Source organism: Centrocercus urophasianus, unplaced genomic scaffold (genome assembly GCF_019232065.1).
Source record: "Centrocercus urophasianus isolate 14NV4802_14NV808 unplaced genomic scaffold, USGS_Curo_1.0 seq_19, whole genome shotgun sequence".
Lineage (NCBI taxonomy): Eukaryota > Metazoa > Chordata > Aves > Galliformes > Phasianidae > Centrocercus > Centrocercus urophasianus.
Genome location: NW_024884744.1, coordinates 2,960,725 through 2,981,682, shown reverse-complemented (window position 1 = coordinate 2,981,682; position 20,958 = coordinate 2,960,725). Strand labels below are relative to the sequence as shown.

General features: G+C 37.8%; 1 protein-coding gene across 4 annotated transcripts in view; it reads left to right on the top strand.

Moving 5' to 3' along the window:
• The window catches only part of BCHE (butyrylcholinesterase), an 88,891-nt gene that overhangs the window by 17,597 nt on the left and 50,336 nt on the right, over positions 1-20,958 (top strand). Inside the window, exon 1 of one of the 4 annotated variants that reach the window (XM_042820991.1) lies at positions 20,756-20,881. The exons of the other annotated variants lie outside the window; for them this stretch is intronic. The gene's annotated coding sequence lies outside the window, so the exon portion shown is untranslated. Of the gene's footprint in view, positions 1-20,755; positions 20,882-20,958 lie in introns of those variants that run through there. 4 annotated transcript variants of the gene reach the window in all.

Sequence of the window (20,958 nt, the reverse complement as noted above, 5' to 3'; positions counted from 1 at the left end):
ATATGGAAGTTACAGATGAAAGGGCAGGCATGCATCCCTTTGGATCCCACCCCAGCCCTACAACAACTAGTTTGTTAATGCTTATAGTAGACAAAAGGCTTTTATCTCAGGAATTGTAGATGAAATCTGATATATAACTGAGAAATATATAACATGAGCATTTTGTGACTGCTTATGGGATCTTATCCACTGTCTGGATAGGATTAATAGCAAGGAGTCATTCAGACTATTAGACTGATGAGTAAAATTCATATATTCAAATTGCAAAACTAATTTAGTATTATATTTTTTCAGTCTTGCATTTGTCACAAAACCTCAGCAGGTACAAAGGTGTTTATCTGTATTTTCATTTCAATCTTAAAAGATTTGTTCAAATGAATGAGTGCGTATCTCCTACATTATCTTTGGTGGTGAGAAGTATGAGGTATATTCAGAATGTATTTCTTCCAGAAATGATTCTGTTGAGATTACATTCCCCATGTTTATCTTATAAAGCATTTCCTTGATTTTTCTTTTTTGACTTTTTTTATCTTAAAGTGATTACTGAATTATCTCATCAGAAACATTCATAATCCTCTGTATGAAAGTAATGGCCTTTCTACAGCACACCCATGCCCTTGCCAGTAATTCTTCATCACACTATCTTGTTTTATATTCGGTTTTTCTCCTTTTAAATAAAATCTCAGGCTCAGATGGCATTCAAGAACCTCTGTTGTAGACAGCAAAAGAATGCAAAAAAGTGTTTCCATTGTGGAAACAAATAATTAAATTAGAACATAGCTACATCTTTTTTTAATCCAATCTAGGAAGCAGGACATGTTTATCCCAGTGCTGGAAAAAAAGCCTTGCTTCTTTATGGCAGTTTGTTAGATTTGTTAGACTTGCAAGTTAACTTTCATATAACAGAACACCACTCATTTCAGTAACTTTGATTTTTAAAATTAGCCCAGAACTGTGAGTGATGTGCGACAAGAACGCAGGTGTCAGGAGTGCACAAGAGAATAATTTCCATTCATTTGCAGTTATTTTTATGCCTCGTGATTTCTGTAAATACAGTATGAAATTTATTCCTTTCGTGATGAGAAAAACCAATTGTTTTTCTATAATTAATGCAGAAAGGGGTTAAAGAGAAAGGAAATATAAATAAATAACAGTGGTGAGTGGAGTGGGCTGTTTCACTTGAACTAAATAGTTATTTTCCTGGAATGAAGAATTTAGGAGATGTTTCATAATTTCTGCCAAGCTTGCTTTTGGCATTGGCTCAGGAGCTCATCTTCCACTTTCTTCAGTAAGCCCCAAAGAAGCACTGCTGTTTGCTTATTGAAAGCATAAACATAGAAAGGCAGTTAAGTGGGTGACTTCAGAAGGGGGCTGGAGCACAAGTCTTGTAAGGAGCAGCTGAGGAAACTGGGATTGTTCAGTCTGGAGAAGAGGAGGCTCAGGGGAGACCTTATTGCTCTTGGATTACTTGAAAGGAAGTTGTGGCAAGGTGGGGCACAGCTTCCTCTCCCAGGTAACTGGGTGATAGGATGATAGGAAATGGCCTCAAGTTGCATCAGGGGAGCTTTAAGTTGGGCATTAGGAAAAATTTCTTATCCAAAAGAGTGGTCGGTGCTGGAATGGACTGCCCAGGGAGGTGGTGGAGTCACCATCCTGGAGGTATTCAACAAATGCTTACATGTTGTACTGAGGGATGTGGTTTAGTGGGGAAATATTGGTGGTAGGTGGATGGCTGGACTGGATGATCTTGGAGGTCCTTTCCCACCTTGGTGATTCTATGATTCAAACTCAAACACGAGTTTACCTGTATCTTTATGTTGTGTTTACTGTCTATACCTTCTTATTCGAACTAGCATTTTACAATAAGCTATTTGTGCTTATAGGCATGTAAGCTTAGATAAGATGTACCTGGAGATGAATTTGGCTGTGTACTGTAAGAACTGCAATATGGAGGCTGAGGAATAAATGAAGACAAAATCCCCAGCAGTGAAACACCTTATGATTCTGCAGGTGCACAGAGGGCAATAATGTGGTCTGGAGACGAATTTACAGTATGGGAAATTAGATGCCACCTGAATTTTGTCTGCATACCTGTGCATAGTAAATAATCGTAAATGCTGAAGTATTGAGTATGCTCTATGAATATATAAATATGCATCTGCATTTGGTATGCAGGAGGGTGTGTGTCAATGGAAGAAGGCTTTCTCAGGGACGAGCTGTGAATATGCAGCACCTGAACTTTACTCATTTGCTAAAGTTCGTAGTTCAGCGTTTTCAGTTTTATTTTCTGCAGTTTCTATTGTGTAAAAGCAGCTGGCCACAGCATCAGCTGTACCATCCAAGCCTCCTGCCCCAGATTTCATAACAGGGCATGGACAAAGCTGCTTGCTGAATCTCCTCCATATGTATCCTTCAACTTCTCTATATTCCAGAACTTGCTTTGTGCAAAGCATATTGGTACTTCTGATACAGTTGTACTGTCCCTTCTTCTAACTGGTACCATTCCTGCCTGTTTTCCTACCCCCTCCATCACATAGCAGAGGTCTTATATATTTCATATACATAAAATATATATACTTTTATTCTACATCAAACAACCACTTGTGACTACTATCTGCATGAAAAGGATAGTTATATTAAATGATCATACAAAGATGAACAAAAGTAAAGCACACTGAGATACGAAGATTAAAAAAACTTGCTGCTTAAAGCTAAATGGACAAAAGCAAAGCCAAGCAGGTGTGACAAATCTAGAAACCAAGAAGAGGGAAGTTGCTGTCCTTAGGACAGCTTTTGGCCCAGTGCTAGCAAGGACAACGTGCTATGTGATTCACAGGAAATATGTTCTTTCACAGCCATACTCGCTCTATACAATAGAGTATGTTTTGATGGGTGCCTAGAGGAATAATGCAATTCAGTTTACTGAGAGCTTCCTAACAACAACAAATATTCTACTTGGAGGTAAAATTGGCTGATTTGCTAATAACTATTAATAAGTCTCATAGGTAGGAGTACTTTGTTACAGGAGTTATTTCAGTGCTAAAAGTTTGAAGCCAACGTTAAGCAATGGCTACTAAAAGGGTGAAAAATAAGATAAAAGATAGAAAATAGGGGAAGACAGACAGACCTGCAGGGATACAAACACAGCAAAGTGTATCCTATAAAAGATACTTGAAATGAAATTCGTAAGGGATTTTTATCCCCCTATTGGCAAATTGGTCACCAGCTTAATTGCCTGAGATAATAACTGAGGAAAATCACTGGGACATTTCAAGGATATTTATGAACGTTGATAATGATGTTATCAATATGTCAATATCATCGATAATGATATTGAGAACGTCGTGCTACAGGCATTGCAGTATTTTGGTGTGCTTCAATTTCTTTAACTTACCTGTCAAGTGACTATTTATTATACTGGTCATAAACTGAATCCGCTGTAGATGTATGAAGGAATGTATAAATTTTTAATCTCTCATTCTACACAACGAAATTAAAATTTATGTTACGTTTTTGGCTTTTGAATAAGTGATTATAAAAACAAAAGCCTGTATAACTTAGCCCTATATATTAATAATTTTGGGAAAGAAAATGAAGTTCTCAGACTTGCTCTTTTTCCACAAGAAAAAATGATGGATTCTACCGCACTCAGTTTTATAATTAGATACTTATTTTAATATAAACACATTAATATCAACAAAGCCTTAGCAGAATCAACACAATTTTTCTATTTCTCACATATTCCCAAAGCATATTTGAGATGCTGATGTTGAGCCATGTTTCAAAAAAAATGTTTTGAAGAGTTGTTCTCGTTTCAGACTGTAAATACTGCTTCTAATAAAATCTTTCTTAAGGTGGAGAGTTTGGGGGCTGGCACAGACAGCTGGTGGTACACCATTCCTGGAGCTGATATAAAGGAATAGCCAAAAAGGGATTGACCTGGAAGCGTTAGGTTATTAATATTATAATGAGGTTATTAGACTGAATCAGTTGGACAAGCCACTTTATCTAAAACTTTTAAATGTGTGTGTTCTGTTGCAGAAGTCAAACGGTCTCGTTTCCAAACCTGTTCCAAGGGAAATTTAAGTATTCAGCGTTTCTAACCATTTGATCGATCTGTAGACAGATTTGTATTATTTAATATACTTACATTTGAATAGAGTTTGAAGTTAGCCTTTCATTTTAATATAAACTCAAATTGTGTTTTGAGTGTTAATTTAATAGTCCTTCTCTAATGCTCTCAAGAAGACTGGTTTCTGGGATTTTCATGGCACAGATTCTGAGGGATAGCTCTGATTTGTACACCACACCATTGCCAGGCCATGCTACTCTGAAGAAGGTCTGACTGAATGATCTTGGAGGTCTCTTCCAGCCTTAATGATTCTATGAAATTAGTAAGCAGGAAGATTTATAAAAGCATGATTATATTTAATAAATAAAATATAGCAATAAGATACAAAATAAATAGTCCCATTACCTTTGAATTTTTGTAAAATTGTGACTTAAAGTTAGCTAAAATACCCAAGGGTTTGGAAAAGTTAACATAATTTTAATTTAGCTTTTCCATGTGGTTTTTGTTCAGTAATTTTTCCTCCCTTTAAAAAATATCTCAACGTATGCAGGAAAAAAAAAAGTCTGCTAATCATCAAAAGGGCCCTGGGCAATCTGATCTTGTATTTGATCTGGTGATTGACAATCCTGTCTGTGGCATGAGGGTTGGAGCTTGATGATCCTTGAGATCCCTTCCAACCCAAGCCACTCTATGATCTTGTGATACTTGATTTCCTGGAAAATGAGGCTGTGGATGACAATTAGATATTTTCATTATTGAAATTACCTCCCAAAATACCTATTGGGCTTACCAACGATTAGTGGTAATTATAATGCAGTTTAAATGTTATCATTTATTTCCCTTTTCCTCTCCTTTCTTGCTGAATAGCCTTCATGCAGATGAGTCATCCTTTCCAGTTGCTGGAACTTTTTTATATAAGGAATTACAGGTAGTAACTCAAAATTAAGTGTTGGAATTAATTATACTAGGAGTTTATTTATTGGTTTGTTCTAACGCAGTCATTTGTCACATTTGAGTACAATATATCGATAAATCTCCAACTACTGACAGACCAGCTTTCTGAGGTGTATTTCTGATGGCTTAAGCGGGTCAATTTATATTTACTGTGCATTCTGGGGTTCAGAGAAATATGCCGTGGCTGATGCAGTAAGGCAGACACAGAAATGTGAAAAGCTTGCAGCACAATTAAGTGATGATAATACTATCGCGCTGTTTTATGAGGCAGTAACACAGTCCCCAAGTGAATAAACTACGAAGCCGAAGGCTGCCCGGTTTATTCCAATGAAGGATCTGGATCATTGCCAACAACACTGCTACAACAGTGCCATTAAATTAGTATGCTATGAATGTTTAATTAAATAACATTTGGTGTGCATGCTTGCACACGTTATGGAAAATAATGTCATAGTTTGAGAATTAAGAGAAAGTGACGATGTTCCTGGGGTCACTGCTTTTGAGGAACACTCAGGTAGCTACGGTGAACTGGTCTCTATTCAATGCACCAGTCTCTGAAGCCAATGGGGATTTTCCTGGTACTGGAATGAGGAAGGCTTTATAAAAAGTGTCAGCATATGGGACCATATCCTCAGTGCTGCCACCTCATTGAGTTTTAGAGCTGGGGATTGAGGCACAACAAAGCAAATGAATTGTAGGCAAGATGCTGGCATTTTGGTCTTTGATCAAGAGCAAGGGCTCTGGTCACTATCTCACTTTCCTCTGTAAAACAACATCAAAAACAAAACGAAACAAACAGCAAGCAGCAATGCAGAAGAGATAAATTTTGGAATATGTGTAGCCCTGAAAGATTTGGAAATATCTGGAAGGTTACCCATGAAGGCCAGCAAGGCCCAGGTACATGCAAGCAAGGCACTGGTGGGGTACCTGAGACAATCACCAAGTTATCTTCAAGAGGGAATGGCCTCAAGTTGTGCTAAGTGATGCTCAGGCTGGATGATAGGAAGTGGTTCTTCTAATAAGGAGTGGTGGTGTGTTGGCAAAGATGCCCAGGGAGTTGTGGAGTCACCATAGTCCCTGGAGGTGTTCCAGAAATTGTAGAGATTTGATACTGAGGGACACGGTGGGATGAGTTGAGGTTAGACCTGGGGATCGTAGAGGTCTTTTCCAACCTTAATGATTCTGTGGTTGTGTGATATTAAATCCTGACTGCATTGCTGAGTTTTTCAGATACCGATACTAATTCAATCTGAATATTTGAATGCAGAAGCCTATTTACGTTAGCACCTGGATGGAGGCCACCAATTCAGTCTGTATAAGTGACCAAAGAACTGTCAGTCTGTCATGATTTTGGTTGAAAGCCAGCTTTCAAACAACAGTTGAGAGATGAAAGGCTGTGGGTGTGTGGTTATCGATTCCCTGGACCTCGCTGAAATGTGTTTAGGGAGTAAGAGTGGCAGAGTGGCAGCAAACACTGTTCACTTCCTTCTTTAGCAGATTAAATAAACTCATAAAAATGCTACTACTGACACAGAAACCACTCAGGACTTTGATTCCTGGTGAGAGTGCCAGTAAATATTTGCAATCTAGTTGCATTAAACATCTTGCATTACATCAGCTGGAAAAGCTGAAGAAATGAAAGATGATGCTATGAAACCAAATAACTTACAATAAAAAAAGTTTGGAAAATTGGATTTCAATAAAGATAGAAACAAAAATGCTTAAAAATAAAATAAGGTTAAGCTTTCCCTTCTGTCTGTTCCTTTACCTTTGTAGACCAGAGTTAGCATCCTGTTTCAAACTCCTGTGGTAGCAATATATTTGCAAGGGGAAGAAAAAATAAGCAACCAGGTGATTAAGATGATCTTCTGGAATGGTTTAGTGTAAAGCCTAGTGATTTTTTACTGGAGTGTTAATGCAAGGCTACAATGGAGAGATGTTAATTGAAAACGGAACAAACTTTTTCATAACTAGTGCAATTAAAAGCTTTTCTCATTGGACTCTGGTAAAGTCAACAACAAGAAAAAGTCCTTAAGTGCACTTAAATTCCTTTATGCAGTAGTTACTTTCTAGTAAAGCTGCTCAGTTTTCTACTCATTAAGATCTAATCCACAAAGGAGAAGGTTAAAATCAAAATTTGGTTAGGGCCTTAAAATAAAATTAAAAATAATTATTGGCTTCTCTGGGAAGAGTGCTGCTACAAGGGAGCTAGATGTTGTTATAACACTACGTGCACCTTCTCATCATTCTTAATTTCTTACCTGTATTTTATTCATTTTACCCACTGCAATGCATGATGCTGAGGCTGAGCATTAACTCATATTCCCAAAATGTCAATTCAAGAAAAAGTTTGATACAAAAAGTTCAGGACTAACAGCAGATTGAAAGAGAGATCAGTCTTTTCAATGGCAGTCTTTGTTCTGTTCCTTACACTTATTGTCAAGCAGTGTATTTGCATTAAATCCAATTTATAGGGAGGAAGAGGGTAATGTTAATGGATTCTGGATGAGGATCATCTTGAAATACCATTAGCAAATTATCAACAAAATGTGGGGTCATTTTAGCTGTGCAACGGAGATATCGATAGACAGATCCAGCTTGGTATTTCTTCATTTATCTATCCCTTGTGCCTTCAAAAAGGCAACTGAAACCTAAGGGTCACTTCTTGAGTCACATCATCTCCTTCCTGATGCTATTTGCCATTAGGCAAAGACTGTATCAACGAACAGAAAAGCAAATAGAAAAGATACTCAATACTGGAAGAGATTGGTTAGTCCTAAAATGACAGAATATCTTGGTGGCTATTGCCAGGCTGCTGCAGTGACATATTGAAAGGGATTCAAAATACAGACCAGTTTCTTCATTTGCACTGCATTTCGCCTTGCAGTTCCATTGCTCTCTTGGCAAAGTGGATCAGCTGATATAACGACAGGATGAAAGAACAGTTGTTCCATTTTATAAAATGATCGTATAGTTTCTCAAGAGATAAAATGAAGGACAAAAGGCCAGGGATTTTTGTTTTTGATCGAGTTGCTTGGTTGGTTTTTAGTTGTTTTCCTAAAGGGAAGCTAATGGACAAGTGGAATGGGACTTCTTTCCAGGAATCTTTCCTAGGCTTTACAATCCAAAGATAGAAAAGTGAAGAACAAAATAAAGAAAACCATGTCTTATTTTATTCTGTAGTTCTTGTCATTCCCGAATTGAGGTTCAGCTTTCTCATCTGGCCATCTCTGTTTGAGCCTTTTCATCCTGCCCTTTTTAGTGGATCTAATCACTACTTTTCATCAATGTTTTTCTCTCTAGTTTTCTGCATTTTCTATTTTGCTTAATTGGAACTAGCACTGTTTGGGTTGCTGGACTGAATCATTTTTGTGATTATTCATCAAATAATGAAGAATTAATAATTTTTAAGAGTTTTCATATTTTTCATAGTTTTTATGATTATGAAAATGCTGGAAATCATTTTTATCAATTCAGCATTACCTAATGCCATATTTCTACACTGACTGAAACATGTTAAAATATCCCATCTTTCCAGTCTTTTTCCCTTGGCTACAAAATAAAATAAAAAAATTATTTTGTAGCTTCCCAGAAGATTTTGTTGTTGTTGTTTTGAGATGTTATGTGCAATCCAGAAGCCAACAGAACAAGCAAAGATGTAAATGTTTTCCCATTTGCAAGGGCTGATCCATTGGAATTGACATTATTTATGCGAGAGCAGTGCTCTTTGACCATTGTTTCTGTCAGGAATGAGTAGCAAAAGTAATTTCAAAGCAGGTGCAGCGTGTTTGCTTCACAGTGAGTGTGTATCATTAGATTTATTGATATTCTGCATCACGTTTCTGATGAGCAAAATGTAAGATTAAAACAAAGCAGATAACTACATTGAAGCTTCAACTTTAATGTGTCAGCCTTTACAGCCCAGGAACAATCCCTCTGTGTAGAAAGGAAGGTAATGGAGAGAACATTTTTTGGAGGGAAGGGGTGTGTGTGTGTGGGGGGGGGGGGGGGGGGTTTTTTCTTGTTTTTTTTGTTTTGCCTTTGTTTTTTTTTTTTTTTTTTTTTTTTTACAGCATAGAAATTTTAAGTGGAGGCTGAACAAGCAGCTGTGAAAAAATTGGGCTGCTGTTCTCGCACTGAGTCATGGCAGCGGAGAGCTTTGTGCTCTCAAGTGGTACTTTTGCAGAAGAGCAATCAAACCGCTGCTGTGTGGTGGCTCAGCTGAGAGTCTCCCTCCATCCTGCAGTACGATGTGGCAGAGATGCGTTCAGCTGAACTCATTCCAGAGCACTCAAGTGGCTTTTCCAGCAAAGACGTGTAAGGTGCAGCAGTGAGCAAGTGCTCTACGAGGTAGCGTGGTTGTAAACAGCAAATTCATTCCTGGTGGAAACGGAGCCAAGGCAGTATTCCACCAGAGCCAGGCATATTTCATTTTGTGGGTTGCGTCATGTGGAATTTGGGCCTGAGTAATAATTTGTGAAGATATGTAGGTGGAAGAAGGTGGAAAGGACTTTTGTTAAGATGTTGTGGTGCTATTGTTTGTTGGGTGTCTGCACCTTGCAGTGAGTACTTTCAGTTCAAAAGGGTCAAGCGTTAATTCAGTCACTTTTGGTGAGAGGAAAACAAATTCATCCTGTTACTACCTTATGCTACCTTTTTTTTTTTCATTCTATTACAAGAAAGCATAACATATGTATTATAACTTAAAAGTTTCAGTGCCACTTTACTGCAGTTACCGAAACCAGTCGTATGATTCCTTTTTTTTTTTCTTAGAGCAAATATATCTAAAAGTGTAGTTATGCATCCAGAGTTTTGGTTTTAAGTAGGAGAGATATACATTCTCTTAAATGACAGTGATAAGATAAATCGAAGGTACTTCCTGTCTAGCAGAATTCAAAGTGAAGCTGTGAAGTTGTGCTTCTTCTCCAAAATATTCATAGATTCTGCATTTGTAATTCCCAGAGCATATCCCTGGATGTTACCATGGCTATGTAGAGGTGTATGTACAAGAATATCTAACTAGAATAGGTGCTGTGTTTGAGTTGGACTGGGAGAGAAAGAGATGGATGGTGGAGATTAAAAGGCTGAATGTCATTCTGGCATTAACATATGAGATACTCAGAATTACATGTAGGGCAGGTGTCAGTTGCGAAATGGCAGATGGCATTTGAGGTGCATCAGTATCATTAGTTAGCAGACCTTCTGGGAGGCACCCTACAAAATCAGCTCTCCTTCAAAATAGCCTTGCTGAAAACTCTCACTTCGGTAACAAAAGAACACACAGGACAGAACTGATGCAAGAAGATATGCTTGTTAGCTCCTGCAGATGCTGCTTTGCAGGAATCCTTTCTGAACTCCTCTGACAGGTCACCTTGGCCTGAATATCTGCTGAGTCTAATTGGTATGGAGCGAGAGCCACTGTGCTCCAGAAGGTCTGTCAGTAGTGAGCTGCAGAGAGAGGAGGAAGCTCTGCACCCTCTGTGCTCCTGCCTAAGCAACAAAGTGGGGACAACTGCTTAGGCTGCTTCAGAAGGATATATGTAAGCAGTGCCTTGAGTGTGAATATTATTACTAATGATTATTTCTGTGGTAGAAACACATACTTCAGCAAATTCAGAGAAGCATGTGAGGAGGTGGGAGGGTTAATCTCTGTTTTTTTTTATTATTTTTCTCTTAGAGGTGTACTGGAATAGCTGTGCTCCAGGTACTTGTTTGGTCTCAGTCTCTCAGGTCTCAGTTATAAATGTGACCTCTTCAGAGCACAGAGAATAAGATTCAGCTTATGATGAAAACTCAGGTAGTAGCACGCTGCAGCTTACCCTTTCCTCAGTCTCCCCTCACTCCCAAAAAACACAGTGAAGAGAGATCTTAAAAGCTGGAAGGATCTCATTTTGTTTATGTTAAAATTAATGAATATATAGTTTGGCCTTTTGTCCCAGAAAGTCAAATTTGCATGGAAGAATGGCTCCTCACACTGAAGGAATTCAGCAATTTTAAAGGCAGCAATGCCCTTTTAGGAGGCAGTGGGGAGATGTGTGCAGCTCTGAGTCTCTCTACCGTCTCCTTTTTTCCTTGGCCTCTTTTTCCCTCTCCCCAGCACTACAAACTACTTTTTAGAAACATAACATTAACAAGAACATATACGGCAAAAACGCTGATGGCATTTTCATGGATATCTCTGTACATTACTGCTATAGTACAGTGTATTCTCAACTTTGTCTGCAGGCTCATTTATTTCCTAATTTATCTTGAGAACAGAAAACCTACAAATAGTAAAGCTGAAAAAAAAAAAAAAAAAAGGTTTCATAGACGTAATATTTGAGTTGATGGTGCTGAGAGGTAGATAAGATAAAATGTCAGCTGAATAATTCCATGCTTCAAAGGACAGCAAATTATTTGCAGGGGTTAGAAAGAAATGCTTGGTTCTTTCTCATGGGAAACACATCAGATTTACTAGGAGCAGGTGTAGTGTTTTTCCATATTGTAGGGAATGCAGACATGAGCAGAGGGAATTGGGATTGGCCCATTGGCACCGCTTTGTGTAGCTGTGGGTATGGGAGGAAACATCCCTGTTAGGTGTTACGGAATGAAGAGTGTGATTGCAGCCAGCAGCAGGTGCTCAGCACCTCTCAAAATAGCATCATCTCAGTGTCAGATTTCACGGCCCAACCGGCTGGTGTGCTGTATAAATAGATAATAAATAGATAATGGTGCAATTGCATCCTCAGGATGCATTTGGTGTGTGTCCAAGGCCTTGCGTTTTCATCACAGTAATGTGGTATTTTGGATACTAGACCTGCAGGGGAATGAATGGCAGCATTAATGATAAAACAATATTCCAAGCTGAGCTCATCACTTACAAAAAATACATTTACAGGATAGCTCTGGTAATCCTTGGTGTGAACCAAAGAAGTCATGCAGTTTTCTCATTTAATTAAATTTAAATCTATGGAGACTGACAGTGCGTGTCTTGAGCTTATGTTTTTTTGACTTGTTCTTTGCAGCTCAATGTAAAGCAGCTTTTAATTAACAGAGAATCTTAACTGGAAATGAAGCTGACACCCAGTTACATTTATATAAGGATTTTTACTCATTGCAACACTTAAGGCAAAAAACATCCAAGAAGACAAGTAGGAGCAAACCCCCAGGACACTATAGGACAGTGTTCATGTGCATTTTGCTATGCTCCTTTGTGTCTCACTTGCATTGCAATGGCTTGGGATCTCTTACTGGAAGGGCTCACCTTCATCTGGTTGGTCATGATGAAAGCAAATAACGAGGAGGGTGTTTTCTGTGCCCTCCTTGTCTGATTAATAACTGGCTAACAAAATATCTCAGACATTTGTGAGTTGAAGTGGAAACCTTTTGGGGGCTGTTTTGTGATGAAAGATCTGTTATGTGTGTTGGAATTCAGAGGTCAGCTTGGAGTTAGTTCTAAATATGGATATAAATATATAGACAAACAAATGTTTACACCATATGATTCAGCGTTACTTAGAACCTTTTTCAGCTGAACTGTTCTCCCAGCGTAAGTTGTGCAGTACTACAATGCAGGGAATGAAGTCAGTCACATTTCATTAGGACAGCATTAGTCAGGAATGGCACTAATTCATAATTCCAGGACCTTTTAAGCAGTATTTCTAGGCATGGCAAGCTAGCATAGGAATTTTTTTTTTTAATGTGATACAGATCTACTTATACAGATCTATTTATTGTAGTGAAATCCTTGACAAATAGATCCCAAATCCAAATTTGGCTCTGTAACAAGCTTCTGAAGTTCTAGTGTGCACAAAGACACCTGTTAGAAATTGGGACGAGATGTTAAAGCACCTGACAGTTCTCTTCCATTCTCCATTCCTTCCCTTCTCTCACCACCTATTTACTAATTATACTGTTCATGTTCAAAATGAGCGCTATATCGCAGCACTTGATCAGGATTTTCCCTTTGATGTTAATTTCTTGCTGGCAGGTCCATTAGGGTAGGAAGCAGCGAGAGAAACAAGAGCTCTCTCTTCCCTCTTCCGTGGGAAACTCTTGATAGGAATTGAAGGGCCTCAAAGGGAGATTTGGGAATTCTTTGAAGGATCAAGAATTAGGATGGTACGTAGAAACAAAAAGCGACCAAAGCTTGGAAAGGCAGAATAGTGGAGTGAAGCAAAGCGGAAATTTGTAGGTGACGAAAGGAGCAAGGAGTGGTGAAGGTAAAGGCAGAAAGTCATACCTCAACAAGGGGATGTGTACCAAAACTTCAGAGACACGTTGCAAAAAGAAATCAGCTGTAGAGACAGAAGGTAAAGCAAGACCTTGCAGAGGTGCAGAGAAGACTAAATAAAGGCAACTAGGTACAGAAATAAAGGATACTCATCCACTGCAGCATGAACCTCTACAAAAACTAGAAGCAAGCAACCTGTTCTTGAGGTTTACTGTTCAGCAAATCGCTGTGATCTGCCTGCCAATTCACATCACCCTTCACAGCAGGTTCACAGATAAGATAACAACTTTCCACTTAGTTTCTCTAATGTTAAACTGTCAGCAGAGCACACACCCTCCCTTCTTTCCAGCTTCCTGTCAAGACGTGCATTATGCTGTTCTTTTTCTCCCCTCTTACAAGTTATACACTGGTAGTTTGAGCATTAAATGGAGACGTTGGGATCTGGTTTTACGTAAGACAAAGGGAAGGATTAAACTTTTTTCCCATATCCTGGGTACTCATTTGCCTTTGCTAAGGGAAGGATTGGACTCCCCCTTTCCATGCTGCATCTAGCTCATATAAAAACAGTTTTTCTCCTTAGGTACACCTTTGTTTTGAAAAATATGCAGTAAATAATGTCAGTTCATACACTTAAAATACATTACCTTCAGTATCCAATGACTGTGTTACAGAGTACTGTGAAATGTATGCATCAAAGGGGTTAGAATGAGGTGGGAAAAACGTAGAACATAATGTTGTAATGGATGATAATTCTGAAGAGCAAAACAAAGAGACAACAGCAACAACAACAAAACAGAAAATACATTAAAACAAAACCACGGGAGGAGATTTAAAGCCCTATGGGTAACCTCACAAGTCAAGAAATGCTACAACAGAAGGCTTTTGAATTCAGTGTTCCTGTTCTTTTTATGTGGGATTTCTACTTTTGGCATAATATATAAATCAATATCACAACAGAAAGAGAAAATGATGCACACTTAAAATTTTCTGTTTCTCTGTGGGATCACTGTTTCTTAGATGCTGTGTAGAAAAGTATCAGTAAAACTGCCTGTGAGGTACAAAGCAAGGAGAACTTCACAGGGATTTGCCACCTCTCTGCAGGGCTGACTGATTAACACCTGGAGGTTGTCTGAGGCTGACCCCAGTACCTTCTGTTATCATGGAAATGTAGGATTCATCTGGAGGCCAAATCTACTTCAGTATTTGGTTCCCATTCTGCAGAGAACTCAGGAAAACCTTTGCCTCTGCTGAAGTCGAGGGAGAGAGGCAGTTCTGGTTTTGACAGTTCACTTTCTCATTTAATTTGCATCTGAATTGTTGAAAATATAAAACATTGTTTTCATTACAACAGACTTCCTCAAAAATGCCTGGCTTGAGACAGCATCACTGGCCATTATTTTCCTCCAAATGAAGCTTCTTCTGTTCATGCTGTCCATTTTATCCACTCAGATGCAACCAAGATTAGATAAGAGCAGATATTTGATACCTGGTCATTACATAGATATGAAGGCACCTATCTCATGAAATTTCCAACAAAGATAAGGGATCAAAATAACACTATCTTCTATCCTATTGTTCTCCCCTTCTATCTAGATCAGTGGGGTAATCTCTCTGTTTTTCTGCACATTTTTTTTTTTTTTTTTTTTTCTTTTTGCCATGCATCCATTAGGGGGAAATCTTGCTTACAGAAGTTGAAGGAAAAAAGGGAAAGAGATAGAGAGAGAGGGAAGGAAAGGAAGAAAGGAGGAAAGAAAGAGGGATGGAAGGAAGAAAAGGAAAGAAAGAATGGATGAATGAATGCAGGACATCATCTACATGCTATTTTGGACCAAACTTTCTCAACACAATGAAAGCATCAGGTATCTGTGTCTGCAGTTTCATTCTGACTCTTGTGGGAAAAGATTAATGTACTGATGGTGCTGTCCAGAATTCATATATTTTTGATAGCATTTGAAACAAATTCAATGGGCTGGAGATGGGTTGGAAAGCAAGAAAAATGATGCATAATGCTGTGAGTAAATTACATATCTAAATCCACCCACTGGGCTGAAATTGCAGTTGACTACAATACATTCAACAATTACTGTTGCTTAAAATCCAGGCGGTAATCTGAACATTTTTCTCTAAGTGTAACATTTACTTTTATACCAAGTACTGATCTGGAGTTGTGTTGCCTACCTTAAAAACTATAATGAGTTTCCACTGTACCCAGTTTTCCCTGTCTCTTCTGAACAGAACAGGATGATAGACATGTTTGTCAGTATTTTCTAAGGCAAGAAAATAGCAATAATGAAAACTGTCATTTTTCCTACTACAACAAATTCAAGGTTTCATAACATCAGTTCACAATAAAAAATAGATCTAGTACCCAAGCGTTAAAGCAAATAAGAACATGTTACATTGCTTTCAAAATTCTTCTCCCTATAAGCTATTGCCAATTAAAACTCGATATACTTGTTAATTTCAGAAACAAGAGAAAATTGTTTCAAGATGCATTTTTGTGCACAGACACATTTCTTCTCTTAGAAACTAGGTTTTAATTATTCCGAGTTTTATCACAATTTAGAGGTAAGATTGAGAGTCAGCTCTGTACGTCTTTGCAAATACCTTTTTTGAGACACAGCATCTGTTGCTGAAGCAATGCAGGTAATTTTTTCTCATCCACTGCAAGACTTAATTTGTTTTCATGTTTCAAATCTCTCACACTATTTAAAATATCAGATGATCACATTGTTCATCTTGCAGCTAACAACTGGCCTTTCCACCCTTTGAGAGTGCAAAACTTCATTTATATTCTTGCAAACAACAATTAATCTCTCCCAAACTTCTCAAAGATACTTCTGTACAAGTCATGCTGCTCACTGTGCTCTCATACACCGAGTATCTAAAAAAAAAAAAAAAAAAAAGTAATAGGACCTTAGGACCTGACAATCTGATCATTAACACTTAATAGCTTTAAAATGTATTTGCCTTCCTACAGAGAATGTAAAAGTCTGTTCCGTAATGAACAACAAAGGAAGTGTAATGAAGGGACAAAAAAGGAAGGAGTTTTCAGAGACAGTTGGTATCTACTTTAGAGATCTACTCGATTCAATGTCTAATTGCTAATTCAGCATCTAATTGCTCAGCATCGCATTATGCGCTTGTCTGCGAGACACGGCAGTCAGTTCAAATGGCTTTCACAAGGGCTTCTTAATGGCCCAGCTCCCTTCCTCGCCTTCTCACTAAGTGTAATTATTACTGATGCCATCTGGAATATTGAACAGAGACGAGCAGCCTTCTACCACCTGCAAAACGTTCAGCTGCTCTCTGAACAGTCTCAGGACCTTCTCTCAGCTGCTGACACTGCTCTGGTGGGGAGGCAGCGAGGCCAGCATGCCAAATGCATCAGCTCCTTATTACCTGCCCAAGCCCATCTGAGCCAGAGCAGCCATTTAGTCCCTCTCTGGCATGATGTGGAAACTCCATCACCTCCATGACATGGTGCATGACCCACTGCTGCTCTTGAATGAAAGTTTAATCAGTACTATTTTCTCTCCATGACTGTGGGCAGAACATTATGTCCTCTTGAAAAATTGCAGTGTAAGATCCAGCTTCGCACTGGTCAGCCAATTTATATTATAAATTAGTTATGCTAAAACACTTTAAAACTTTAGGACAGCTCAGAGGGTTCTGGGTCTGTTTCAAGGAGAGTTATGCAACCCTCTACAAGCATAAAGCATTTTCAAGGTATGCACTATATCTTCCAAACATTAGAGAGCGTTTAAAAGTAGCACAAGCTATAAGAGCTGCAGGTAAAGTGAGGCAAAAAAAAAAAACACGTTACAACTTGCTGAGCATCAGTATGTGTAGACATATCTGCTAGTCTCTGTGTAGCAATTTATGCTACAGCAGCCACAGCATAGACTGCTTTTGTATCCAATTTAAAAACATGAATGTTCCATCCTTACCCTAGAGCTTAAAGACAATTTACAGAAGTAGGGCACTATGAAGTATTGCTCCAATAAACTCTTGTTTTACTTCCCTTTTATAGCAAAAATTAGGGGAACACTGCAACTGCTGTCAAGTCTTAAAATATGCTTGCAATAAAATAAAAGCCATTGGGCTTCTTTAATTTCAATGGTTTTCTTCATTATTCAAAGGCCTCTTTAAATCTTTCATAGATTTTTATTTTTTTGTACAGCAGCACATAATCACCAAATAATCAAAATCTCTTGCTCGTGGAAGAAGGCACTTAATTTCTTCAAAAACTTGTATATCAGTTCCCTTGAATTGACAAAAGTTTGAATATAAAGCGTGATTTTGGTAAAAGTCCCCTACAATGAAGAAAGAAACAACTTATATGTTCAGTCGTTTCAGCTGAAGCTCATTCTAGTGATTGGGAATTTGCTATTGGCTCAGACATGACTGATACATTCTGATTCATAGAAAGCTAACATCTCTTTAATCACAATAAAACCAATTTGTAATGAGCACAGATTCAGAGCACAATGAGTTAATGCAACCAAAACCAACCATTTCATGACTGTTGTCAGTGAATTAAGAGAAGCAACTAGATTTTCAATGATATGCAAATATTTTATTTTCCTTCTCTAGATTTAAAACAAACAAAAAATCCCAGAATTAAAGTGTTTTGCATAAAGAACAACTTTTTGATGTGCTTGCTTGAAGCAGTTGAAGGAATTAGCTTCTGACAGAGAGAGAGAAATGAGGTAGCACTTGAAAAATAGATGGATTTTAGTAAAACATTTGACAATGTCTCATGAAATCCTAATTGAAAAATTAATTTTGGTCAGCTTTGCTGGAGACAACTGAATGTGGATTGAATACTGGCCAAATGGCAAATCTAAAAAGTTATGATAAAAAAAAACCGTGTAACAAGGGGGTTGGAAATATCCAGTGGGGTAATACACCCTTTGGTAATGTGGGCTCAGTTTCTGTCTTCGATAGCAATCAAGAAAAAAGGTGTAAATAGGATCTTAATGAAATATGTTGTTATTTTCATTCTAGAGTCAATAAAGACAGTGAAATTAAAAGGAACTGAGTAGGAACATGGATGGAATTTGGCCAAATAAAAAGATTCAGCAAAGGAATTAAAAAGGTTCTGCTGAAAAAGAAAAAAAATTACAAGTAAAGTGAATGCACTGCACAGGGTGAGAGATGTTTGATGTATATATCAGGAAATGCAGCATATTAAACTGCTGAATAATAGAAGAGATGGAAGTGGTACAGTTTAGGGCTCTTAAAAATCAGATTGAATGCCAGCTACTGAAATGCACGGTGTAATTATTCTTCTTTATTTCTTACATTGCTATGATATATCAGACCTAAAAAAAGACCAGCATCTTCTTCCAGAAGTTTCCTGTGCAAGTTGCATGTGTTTTAAAGCCTAGATCAGGAGATGCAGAAATAGCATTGGTTAAATTGCTCTTAAAAATGAATACTCATTGTATCTTTTGATCACATAATTGTCTCTTTACTTTCACCACACTCTGCTTAAGATTACAGTCTTTTATAAATCCAGTACTTATGTCAATATCTTAACAGTTTGTTGCCCAATTTAGAAGCTAATAAGGCTACAAGTTGGTAGGAAATAGGAATATTACTAGAAATAGCCCAAAGATTTGGTAGCAGAGTAATTTTTTTTTAACCACAATTTGTCTTAGGTTACTCTATCTTCTGATAGAAAAATAATCTCCACGTGTGCTTTCTCTTCCCTGATCATATTCTTTTCTCAGTTCTTCAGTTTCTAAGGTTAGTGATAACACTGAAAATCATTAGCAGATGCAGGGCTTTTGCATAGGCCCATTCATTCACTTCGCAAAAAGGACAACTCAAAAACATTAAGCAAAGAAAATGTGGAGAGCTCTTTTTATTCCATACCACATTTTGTGGTAGAACAGTAGCTATTTGTACTCAGCAGCTTCTGCCATTTTCCACTCTCTGTATTTTGGTCCTAATACTAAGGAAGTTTTTTTTTTTTTTCTTTCATTATGAAAGAGGCAAATAAAATAAAATAAAAAAACAAAAACAACAACACAGATAAATATCTGTAACTTTAAGAAATGCAAATTCTTTCTTGGTGTAAATGATCACGAGTTCAATAATTTCAAACTCAGTATGGCATTCTACACCAGTGGAGGATCAATACCATGTCATATCTCAGTATTTGTTAATGTATAGAACTTCACTCCACTTGTATTCCTTCTTATGTTGAGCAGTAGATTTGGGAAACGTTAATGCACAATTTGTAGACTTTAGCCACCACTATGGTTGGCCATAAAATGCAATGAAAACTGGTTTTTAGTCACTTCTGACAGGAAGCCGTCTTAATTTGATGAAATCATTACCAAAAAATCAGAATAAAACAAATGGTGGATTAAAAAGAAAATACTAGTGAAGGCTTGCCTGGAGTAAATGTAAATAAAATTGTAATATAGACGAGCCTGGTTTGTACATTGGCAGAGTTATGTACCTAAGCTTAGAAGAGCAGTTTATCATTCACTGCAGTCTCTGTGCTTGTAGTTTATCCTCAGGTAAATTCTCATATTGCCTGAAATTAAACAGATTAAGGACTAATCTAATCAATCAACTCAAAATGGGAGGGGAAAAAAAGTATTAACACCAAACTGTGAAAAGTTCTGACACTCTTCAAAACGGAAACTCCGTATTTCTGCACACTTGTTTTACGCTTTTAAAGGGATGATGTTTTATTCCTTGCCAGATTTGTTCTTCTATTCAGAAAACATTTATTCTGGTTCTTGTAACACAGTGAATTTGGAATTAATGTAGCTGGTTGGGTTGGAAAAAAACAACCTTGACTGTAACATCCATCGTTTTATCAAACCAGAAATATCCTGCGTAAAAATGTAACGTGAACTAGGTTGACAATTCTTGGAAATTAAGTTAGTTAATGATTACTATACAAACAGGTCAAGAATCAAAACTGCCACTGAAGTCTTATGGTATGTGGGTAAATTACGTTTACAATTTACAATATAGATAGGCAGAGCTATCTTAATGTGTATGGAATAACGAATCTAATTCCCGTAGGTGAAATGCCATGGTCTCAGTGAGTTGTTTTCAAAGGGTAATAATCAGAATGAGCAACACAAGTAGTCTATTTCACTGAAGTAATGCATGGTTGACATCAGCAAAGTGCTCCTTAGGTGAAACGATGTTTAAAGTTATGTAAAGCAAGCTGTGTGTTCTTACATTCTGTAGAACTAAACAGAAATACCATCTCAAGAATCCCAGCCTGCTTTCTTCATGAGTTTGTCATTCTAAGAACCATTTCTCTGCTCAAGAACAAAGGGTAGCAATGAAGACCAAGCAGCACAGCATTACAATTAGAAAACAAGTTGGGAGGAGCTGGAAGACCCACGTTGATCTGTGCACCCCTATCTTTGAGAAGTCTTACAATCATCATTCCTCCTGCCATCTGTTAATTGTTAACCAAATTAGCTAACATAAGGCTGATGTGACTGTGCCTGCTTCTACTGCAAACATACCTTTGTAGTTTGCAATGAATGATGATTATGTTTTGCTCAGTGGATTCTTGAGCATTATAGCAACCTGCTCTTTCACTGGTATGAGCGTGTGAGCCTGCCTTCGTATCAGCAGCTAAAATCTCACTGTGAGAGGTAAAGGTTTTGGCAAAGTGGGAAATGCACAGATGGGTGATCAAAGTCAAGCAGCAGTGTGTTTCCTTAAGGTGTTT